Source organism: Paramisgurnus dabryanus, chromosome 13 (assembly GCF_030506205.2).
Source record: "Paramisgurnus dabryanus chromosome 13, PD_genome_1.1, whole genome shotgun sequence".
Classification (NCBI taxonomy): Eukaryota; Metazoa; Chordata; class Actinopteri; order Cypriniformes; family Cobitidae; genus Paramisgurnus; species Paramisgurnus dabryanus.
In genome coordinates, this window is record NC_133349.1 from 29,102,033 (window position 1) to 29,110,893 (window position 8,861).

Consider the following 8,861-nt stretch of genomic DNA (forward strand, 5'->3'; position numbering starts at 1 on the left):
CAAACGTGTGCCACTAACATGGAGGCTAACACAAGGGCAGCTGGTCAACAACTGCTCCTAATGTACGCCATGTGTGTCGCATCACGTCAGGGATGAACAGGATTGGTTCATACTGTAAATTCATAATATTTGTATGTACCTTTAGGATCATTTTCACCCAAAAGCTTTTTAATGAGAACAATGATTCTTTCATGCCCAACCAACTGGAATAGACACCATAGAAATTGCATCGTAGAAAAACATTTATAACTCTATCAACGTAACGCCCATGAACCCATATTTCTTTCAGCAAATGAAAAATGTAGTTTTTAGTTGATCATCTATTAATTCTTAATGCTTGGATTGTGATCTTCAAAACTCTCACTGATGTGACCACGATATCGCCAAAAGATAAAGTCAATACAATAAACCTTTAACACATCCTCAGATCTGTTGGTTGTGACACGTTTATCTCATTTGCATCTCGTTTCGCACCATCCGCTCTGATGTCGCCAGCGACAGATAAGATGCCCCTTCATTTTCAGACAACAAACAAGCTCTTTTTCTCTCTCGCTCTGAGAACCAAAGCAGAGGACCGGGGGGCACTAAAGACTCCTAAAGCCCGATCATGGCAAACAGAGCTGGCCGTGTTATCGCTCCCCTGCACGCTCTCTGTGCAAAGTTTAAGCTGATCCAGTGACAAGCGGTGTGGCGTTGGGCTATTCTAATCTGGCGGGGAGCGAGTGTTAATTTGACAGGGAAGCGACAGTAGCAATGGCACAATTAAAAAAGCTACTGCTGTGTTTACACTAGCTGGCCTGTGTAACCGCTGAATGAGAAACATAAACAGCTTAACGTCCGGGATCAGATGAAGCAGACCTCTGAGCGGATGCAATGCAGCCTGGAATACGTGCTGTCACAAACTCCCACCAACGGAATCCGAAAACACAAAACAGGGCTTCTTTTTGCGACGTGATGCAAACAAAGGGGCAAATAAATGCGATCTGTTTTAATCTGTTGGATTGCTGTGTTGACCGAAGCTCCCATGATGGGTCACAGTGGTGGGATTTGTCGCTCTTTATTGAAGTGGTACAGTAGAGTTATCAAGAATACAAATCCAACTGGACTTCCCTTATCCCTAACCTGGTTTTCCTAGATTTGAAAATCCTCACATAAAGGATTGTTTTGTGCATTTTTGCCTGTATTTGACAGACAGTGGTTAAGGACTAGACAAGAAAGCATAGGTTGAAAGAGCAATATGGGACCTCGATCCTGGAATCAAATTGGGTTGCCGAAAGCACATCTGCGCCACATGTTGGAGCACTGCGCACTACATCATCAGCTCAGACAGCAGTGTGCTATTTTTTAATCTCATGGATAGTCAGATCCACAGACTTCTGGATACCACATATGCTTGGACCATAGACTGTAAAAAAGATGGACGACGCAAGTCGCCTCTCTCCATTGTAATGAATTGAAGCCAAAAATGTCAGCCCATGGTCGCCGCCATGTTTCGTAAAAACTTCAGTTTGGAGCCAAGGCATGCGCAGAAAGAATCGTCCGTGGAGCCAGAGGCGAGATCAAAAATCCGCCCAAACGCTTGCGCGACCAATTTTAACCACGCCAATCTTAACGACATACCCCGTTTCTATATCATCAAATTACTAGCTAAAATGAAACTTAGCACACAAATGAACACTTGAACATATGATAACAACTACTTGAAAGGACCAAAACCATCTTTCGGAAACTTTTATTGGAAGTGTAAATATTGGAAGAGTCCCATTGTTGAATGGAGAGGGCGGGGTTTATGACGTGTACTGCAACCAGCCACCAGGGGGCGATCAAAGAGCCAGAGGCTTCACTTTTCAAGACTTATGAGGCACCCTTAGCTTGGACACATAGAGCTTAGATGCTTAGACACTGCAGGTTCGAGGCGAACTCATGTCAATTCCCCATCTGGTTCTTATTTTCTGTCCACCCCTCTGTCCTTTCAATAAAAGTGGCAAGAGACCCCTCTTACAATCATATCCAAACACCAGTAGCATTGAACCGAAAGTGACTCTTCAGTTCAGGTAGACATTTTTCTAACCTTGTCTCAGGTTGCGCTGGTGTTTGAAGCATGTCAGACCGCCGACCGGCCCCACAACACTTTTCTCTGATGTCCGTGACAGCAAGATGTTTTCATTCACGGGAACAGAGGGGAAAAAGCCCACAACAACTCGGCAACAAATATAAACACGCCGAAGTACATTGGAGTGCTGTGCAACTTGAGTTCGTGACATGCTGTCAGAAGCTTTCGGGTGAAACCATCCCCCCACTCCCCCCTAGCCCGAGGGCATCGAGGGAAACCTCTGCCTCTGAATGTGCTTCGCAGCTACCGTCAACTCGCACAGACCTCTTCACCGAACTGATCAACTCTGACAGGTCTTGCCCTGTCCCACTCCACACTTATTAAAGAGTCCCACAGGTGCTCTAATCTACTCACCTGAATTTGAGCACCAGGACAATGGAACCAAACCCTCACACTCGCCCAAGTCGACAAGCCCTTGTCTTGTAATGTTCGACCGGAGGTCTCACACTCGTTCACCCAGCACGGTCACAGTCAATGGCACCCAGTACTCAGAATTGACCACCTGGCAGTTAGGGAGTCACTGACATGTGCCATCCATTCACTTGAGCGTGGTCGAGTCTGAGAGAAGTCAGAGTAAATGGATATCAGTGTGAGCGGACAAATTTAAGATTTAACTTAAAATCATCCTACATGTAAAGAACATTCAGTGAAAATATAATTCAATGAGGCTATGTCATAGATTGAAATTCATGAGTGAAATAAAAATTTGATAATTAGATTATGAGACTTTGGCCTGGATTTCACATATAGGGTCACAAATTTATCAAAGACACATGTACTATAGTATGTACTACCCCAAAAATCAGAGTAAAACACAGCTTCTTGCGACTTTGCTTGCAGCAAATACATTTCTGTTAACCATTAAAACGTATAATTTGAAATGTTAATAAATTTTAATTTTAATAAATAAATATTTTTATTAATTGTAATGAATAAATGATTGTATTAATTTTAATAAATAACTGTAAATTTTTTTTATAAATAATAATCAAAATACCAAATATTATAACTATAACTATTTGCTTCATTATCTGTTTTTATGTAAAAAAATATATATATTTTGACAGTAAAAATAAGTTAACTATATGGCAAATACTGGAAATAGCTCAATGGTCAGATAATAGTTTCTTCTTGTGCTTCAAGACCAACTTCATATTCTGATCTGCCTTGTTATTCCAGTTTTGAAAGAAAGAGGTCACTGTTGATTTACTTAAAGAGTCACTATTGAGCGTTCAACGCATTACCTTCTTGACCATAACTCAACTAACTTGTGTAACCCACACTTCAAAATGTCTGTCTTCAATGTTTTTAAAGCAGGAATATGAGACCATTTCAGAGAATTGAACTTTTGAACAGCAATCAAATCTGTATTTAAAACAGTACTGAGCTGTTTGGTAGGTTTAAATGAGTATGTATATTAGGGTGGTGGGTTGTACTGTCCTTATAAGCATAAAGTAAACCAAAAGCATTGTTGTCAGAGGTGCACTTGGGTGTTTTTTGGGTTGGCACATCTTTACGAGCAGGTTTCCTGAGGAAGGGCTCACTGAAATCTCATTTCCATTATTCGATGAACACAGTCATGCCCACCCAAAGCATCATGCACCTTTACAGTTAATGATGTGTTTCTGTGAATGGCAGAGTACATGTAATGCTGCCTCCGCACATCTGCACGTCTGTGGTGGCAATCTGCCATCACTGCATTTTTACCTCAATTCCCCTTTTTTTCCAAAGCCGAACACTGAGAAGTTGACTGGTGTGAAAACAGGAGGATTATGAGAGATTGTAATTAGTTGGTTCAGGACAGGAGTATGAGTAGAGCTTGAGGTGAAGTGGCACACCATTAAGGGCTGTTGGTGCTGTGCACCTCTCACTGCGAGTTTTAAGTCATTTCGGCGTGTAATTACAAAAAAACGCTGCTTGATAGATGCGAAAGTGAAGTGCGGCGTGTTTCGCTTTGGCACACACTTTCTTTCTCTGATTCTCTTTCAACACCTGCACACTCACATCACTGACTGCTGACTACAACTAAAACTAACTTTTCTTTAGTTTTTCTCCCAGGTGTCAGTTTTATGAACTTTTTGGGAGATTAAGTTTATTTATAGCTTGTTTCAATTGTAAAGCAAGGATGTTCTTTTTTTTTGCTATGAAATTTGTAATGCAGTGAGCAATTCTGTTTTGGATGTTATACATATTTTAAAGAGGAATTTTTAAACCTACATCATATATTATTAAACATACTGTATGTGTATTGTTATATTTTATTATGTGGACCTATTTCATAGTGTGTTTAATGGAATGTAATGGAACGTGACAACTTACCCCATACAGTATAGTCATCTGCACATATAATGACTTATCTCAGTTTGGGCTTAAGGAATTTTCAATGGCGATAATTATATTCATGTTTCTTAAAAGAAACTGACATTTAAAAATAAACTTACCATGAGAAATGCTTAAAGGAGTAAAATGTGTGACAGTTTCAGACACACAGCCAATATAGGCTACTGTATATTCTCTATTTTCTATTACTGTTTAAATCTGAGATTGATTTGTGGAAATGTGATCATTCTCAGATTTTAGGTATTCCAGACTGATTAAATATATATTTAAATATCGGCTATTTTTCCAACAACATATTTGTATCGCAGGTTTGAAGTTCAGCCAGCACAATGGAAAGCTACACTGCTGCCATAAACGACAGACAGGAAGAGTAAATTTGAACTGGGAGTGAATGTCCAAATCTGGTGAGTCAATATAAATGTTATTTTGGTTTTCAGCAAATAGTTTCACAGACTCAAACAGCTCTCTGTCTATTATCTGGATCATGCAAACATAATCCACCATAAATAAATGGGGTTATTTTGTAAGACAGAGTCACTTTCAAATCTGTTTTGCAAACCACCTATAAACCTCACATAAAGGGTGTACTACAGTCTATAATAATCACATTTAAAATTGTAATAAATAAATATCTACACTGTCAAAAAGTCCTTTTTGCACTTAAATGTTGAATCAACTTGCATTTTAATATTTTTTGAGTTACTGTGACTTAAAAAATAAAGTTGAATAAGCTGATTTTTTTCAGCTTATATTTTATAATATATAACAACTTAGTCAAGAAATCTGAAATGAATTGTATTTTCAAATTGATTCAACTTAAAAAAAAAATTAAGTGCAACATGTGACTAATGCCATGGTTAGTACTAAAACTGTTTGTATTGATTTAAAGAAACAAAAAATTCAGAAGCACTCACTAAAAAAAAACACTTTCTAGTGACATCATTTTTATTTCATAGATTAAATTCTCCATAGACCTGGCAATAGCAGTCACAATAGCGATGTACAGGCAGTGATGCAGATGTCTAGCGGTGCATGTCCTGATTCCAGAGGTTCCACATGGAAGTTTCTGGGAAAAGGCCCATCGGCTTGATTTAATTGCTGTTGGTGACACAACAAAGAACCACTCTAATGACTACAAACATTCATGTTCTCGACGCTGTTGGATTGTAATTGAACGGGGAAAAAGATCAATAGCATTCAATGAAAACTAATTGTGTTGGAGAGGAGAATGTTAGTTTGTGTTATATCTGTGTGCTCAGAGGTGGGCCGGCCACAGGGTCCTCTGTACACCATGTCTGTGGCTCCATTTTTCAGTGAAACTGAGCGTGACAAAAATGAATGCATAAAACAGACTCCTATTCTATTATTTAAGGATGGAAACAGTGTAGAACAATGGCAAAGACTGGGCTTTGGAGGGAAAAGAGGAAGACGGCGGAGGTCGAAAATAGATTTGATACAAATCTATTAAGATAGTTTGATAATAAAACAAATTATTTTTAAATATGTAACCAAAGTTGGATACTGCATGTTTGTGGATCAACATTTTAGTTGGTCGTGGAATAGCATATCAACCAGCCAGATTTATGGGTTAAGTGGTTTAACCAACAATGCCTAAACAGTTTCTAACATAGGTTAAGTTTATGACTATGATTGTTTGTCTTTAGCATGTGCATTAATAGCTATACTCTGACTGATTGCATAAAAATAAAGGTTCTTTAAGGGTTATTCACTATGATGACATTAAAGAACCATTTTAGCTCCTCAAATAACCTTTTAGTAAAAGGTTTAGAGAAAAACATTTCTTTTATACCTTTTTATAATCTAAGAAACAGAAACGGAAGTTTAAAACAGAAAGGCTCTTTGGATGTTCAAGGTTCTTTGTGGAACCATTCAGGCAAAAATGATTCTTCTATTTCATCTTAAAGCATCTTTATTTTTATATTACACATAATGAACATTCTTACAGTAACATTGTTTTAGTTAGCAGGGTTCCCACGGGTCATGGAATTTCTGGAATATCATGGAATTTTAAAAGGTCTATTCCAGACATTGAAAGTCAGGGAGTTTTATATAATTTTTGTTCAAGTCATGGAATATCAGGGATTTTGTTTGTTGCTTTAAATATTAGTTTGCATTTATCAAAATGTAATCTGCTTGTTAAAGGAGCAGCATACTTACAGTAAATGAACATCCTGCAAGTGTCAGAACTGAAAACGTCTGTGCTACTGAAATATAACAGTTTTAGGCACCAAGCCAGTATAACGACCGAGTGAGGAATTCTGAGAAATATGACGTCAGAGTAGAATTGAAGCACCTCCCCAAACCCAAATACAACGACCACTTTTGTAGCCCCTCCCACAGCTTCGTGTGACACACGTGTGTCTCAACAATCAGGAAACATGTCTTTAAAGATTGCCAAATGTAACCAAAATGACTTTTAAAAAAAAGAAAAAGTTTTCGGTTGTGGAAGAACCGCGTTTATGGGAAGAACACAGACGCTGGATAACAGAGGCTAAGAACATAACATTAGGAATGCGTGGTTTAAGTTTGTTTTTGAAGAAGTTCCAGCTCGTGTGGGGAGTGTTTGTTTACTTTGTGTACCATGGATTCATTTGTAAAGAAGTCGATGCTGGATTTGCAGAGAGACTGTGATTAAAAGCACCACTAATATTGGATTTGAAAAAAATGACAAAGCAGTATACACAGTAAGTAAAGCATTTACCTTTATTTAAGTTACTTCGTTTCACTATCGCTTGATATATCCTGTTGTAACATCCGTGCCTAAACACGCATGTTTTACTGTTTTAATTTACTAAAAACATTAAACGATTAATAAAGGCACAACACTTAACAATACGACTGTAATTTAATGGTAGAAATATACAAAGTTATTGATAAGGAAGGACTTATCAGCCGCAACTTAAATTCAGATGCCCGCTTACTATGTTGTATACGGTAATTTGGGCAAGTTGCGTTTGAAAGGTCAAACACTCAACAAAGCTTTTTTATCATATATCTGTGGTATGTAACTTTACGTGTATGTAAGAGCAACCTCACAAGCACAATAGAAATATGCAAAGTTATTGATAAGGATTTATCAGCCGCAGTTTAGATTCTGATGCACGCTTACTGTGTTGTATACGGTAATTTAGTCACGTCGAGTTTAAAGTTTTGTTTCTACTTTACTTTACGTATTGTCATTTATGTGTATCATCTTCAGCACCCCGAATCTTTTGTGTCTCAAACATTATGTGTTTGGCTGCTATTTTTTACACATTAATGTTTTTAAAACATTTCCCCACATTTAATGACGGGGAATGAAGCTGTCCAATCATAGCAGTGGGCGTTTACATCCAGGTTGTCAATGCGGCCCCATCCCTTCAAACAAACCATTTCGCCAGAGAGCCACAAATCCATGTTACAAAATAGCCTATTACTTATTGCTTTTGATGTTTTTGAATGTAAAAACCACGCGAACATCATAAGTAGACATCAGACAACAGTATAAAACAATAAAATCGACAAATTCACCGCCCCTTTAAGTTTTAAAGTAAGAAATGTTTTTTTCGGCTACAAGCCTCCACTGATTTCAAGTAAGACTACAATCTAAACTGCCACTTATTGGCATTTTTTATTTCTTTCATGCATTTAAGCAAAAAAAAGTATTAACTCACGGTGTACACTACATTATCAGGCTCATAGGATCTCAGACATAGGTCAGAAAAAAATCTGCTTTTAAGTCAGTGAAAGTGGAAATGAAAAAGTCAAGGGGCCTCATTTATCAACATTGCATAGAAAATGTTCTATATTTGTACCTACGAATGAAATTTAGAATGTGCCTAAGTACAAAAAAATCGGGATTTATCAAACGTGCGCACGTGGTTCGTACGCACATCAGTAAGTAATCCTTGATGATAAATCCCATGTGTTCTTAAGCACCATGCTCGTGCACGTTCATGGTCATTTGCATTCCGAAACGCCTCCGATGAACCATATATGGTGACAACACTTCCCGTTATAAGTCACGTGGTTGTGCTTTTTCCCCTCATCGCAAAAATGGCAAAGAGAGTGTAAAAGAGGAACTTTACAGACACAGACATTGAGTTACTGGTGGATGAGGTTAATAACACATCTGTTTGGTTCACTTAGTACGGGAGGAATGACTAACAAAAGAAAACAAATCTGCATGGGAACATGTTACCAGTGAGTTTAATTCCATTGGTTATGAGAACACTTCTAGAAATAAAAAAGTGGTTTGACATTAAATTATCAGCCAAAAAAAAACCGTGTCACAGCACACCGACGTGAAATCAGTGCAACTGTAGGAGGACAGACAACGACAGAATTTGGACAGCCGCATAACCATCATCATCGGCGCGATCTTTGAAAACGCGCTCCCAGCGGAATG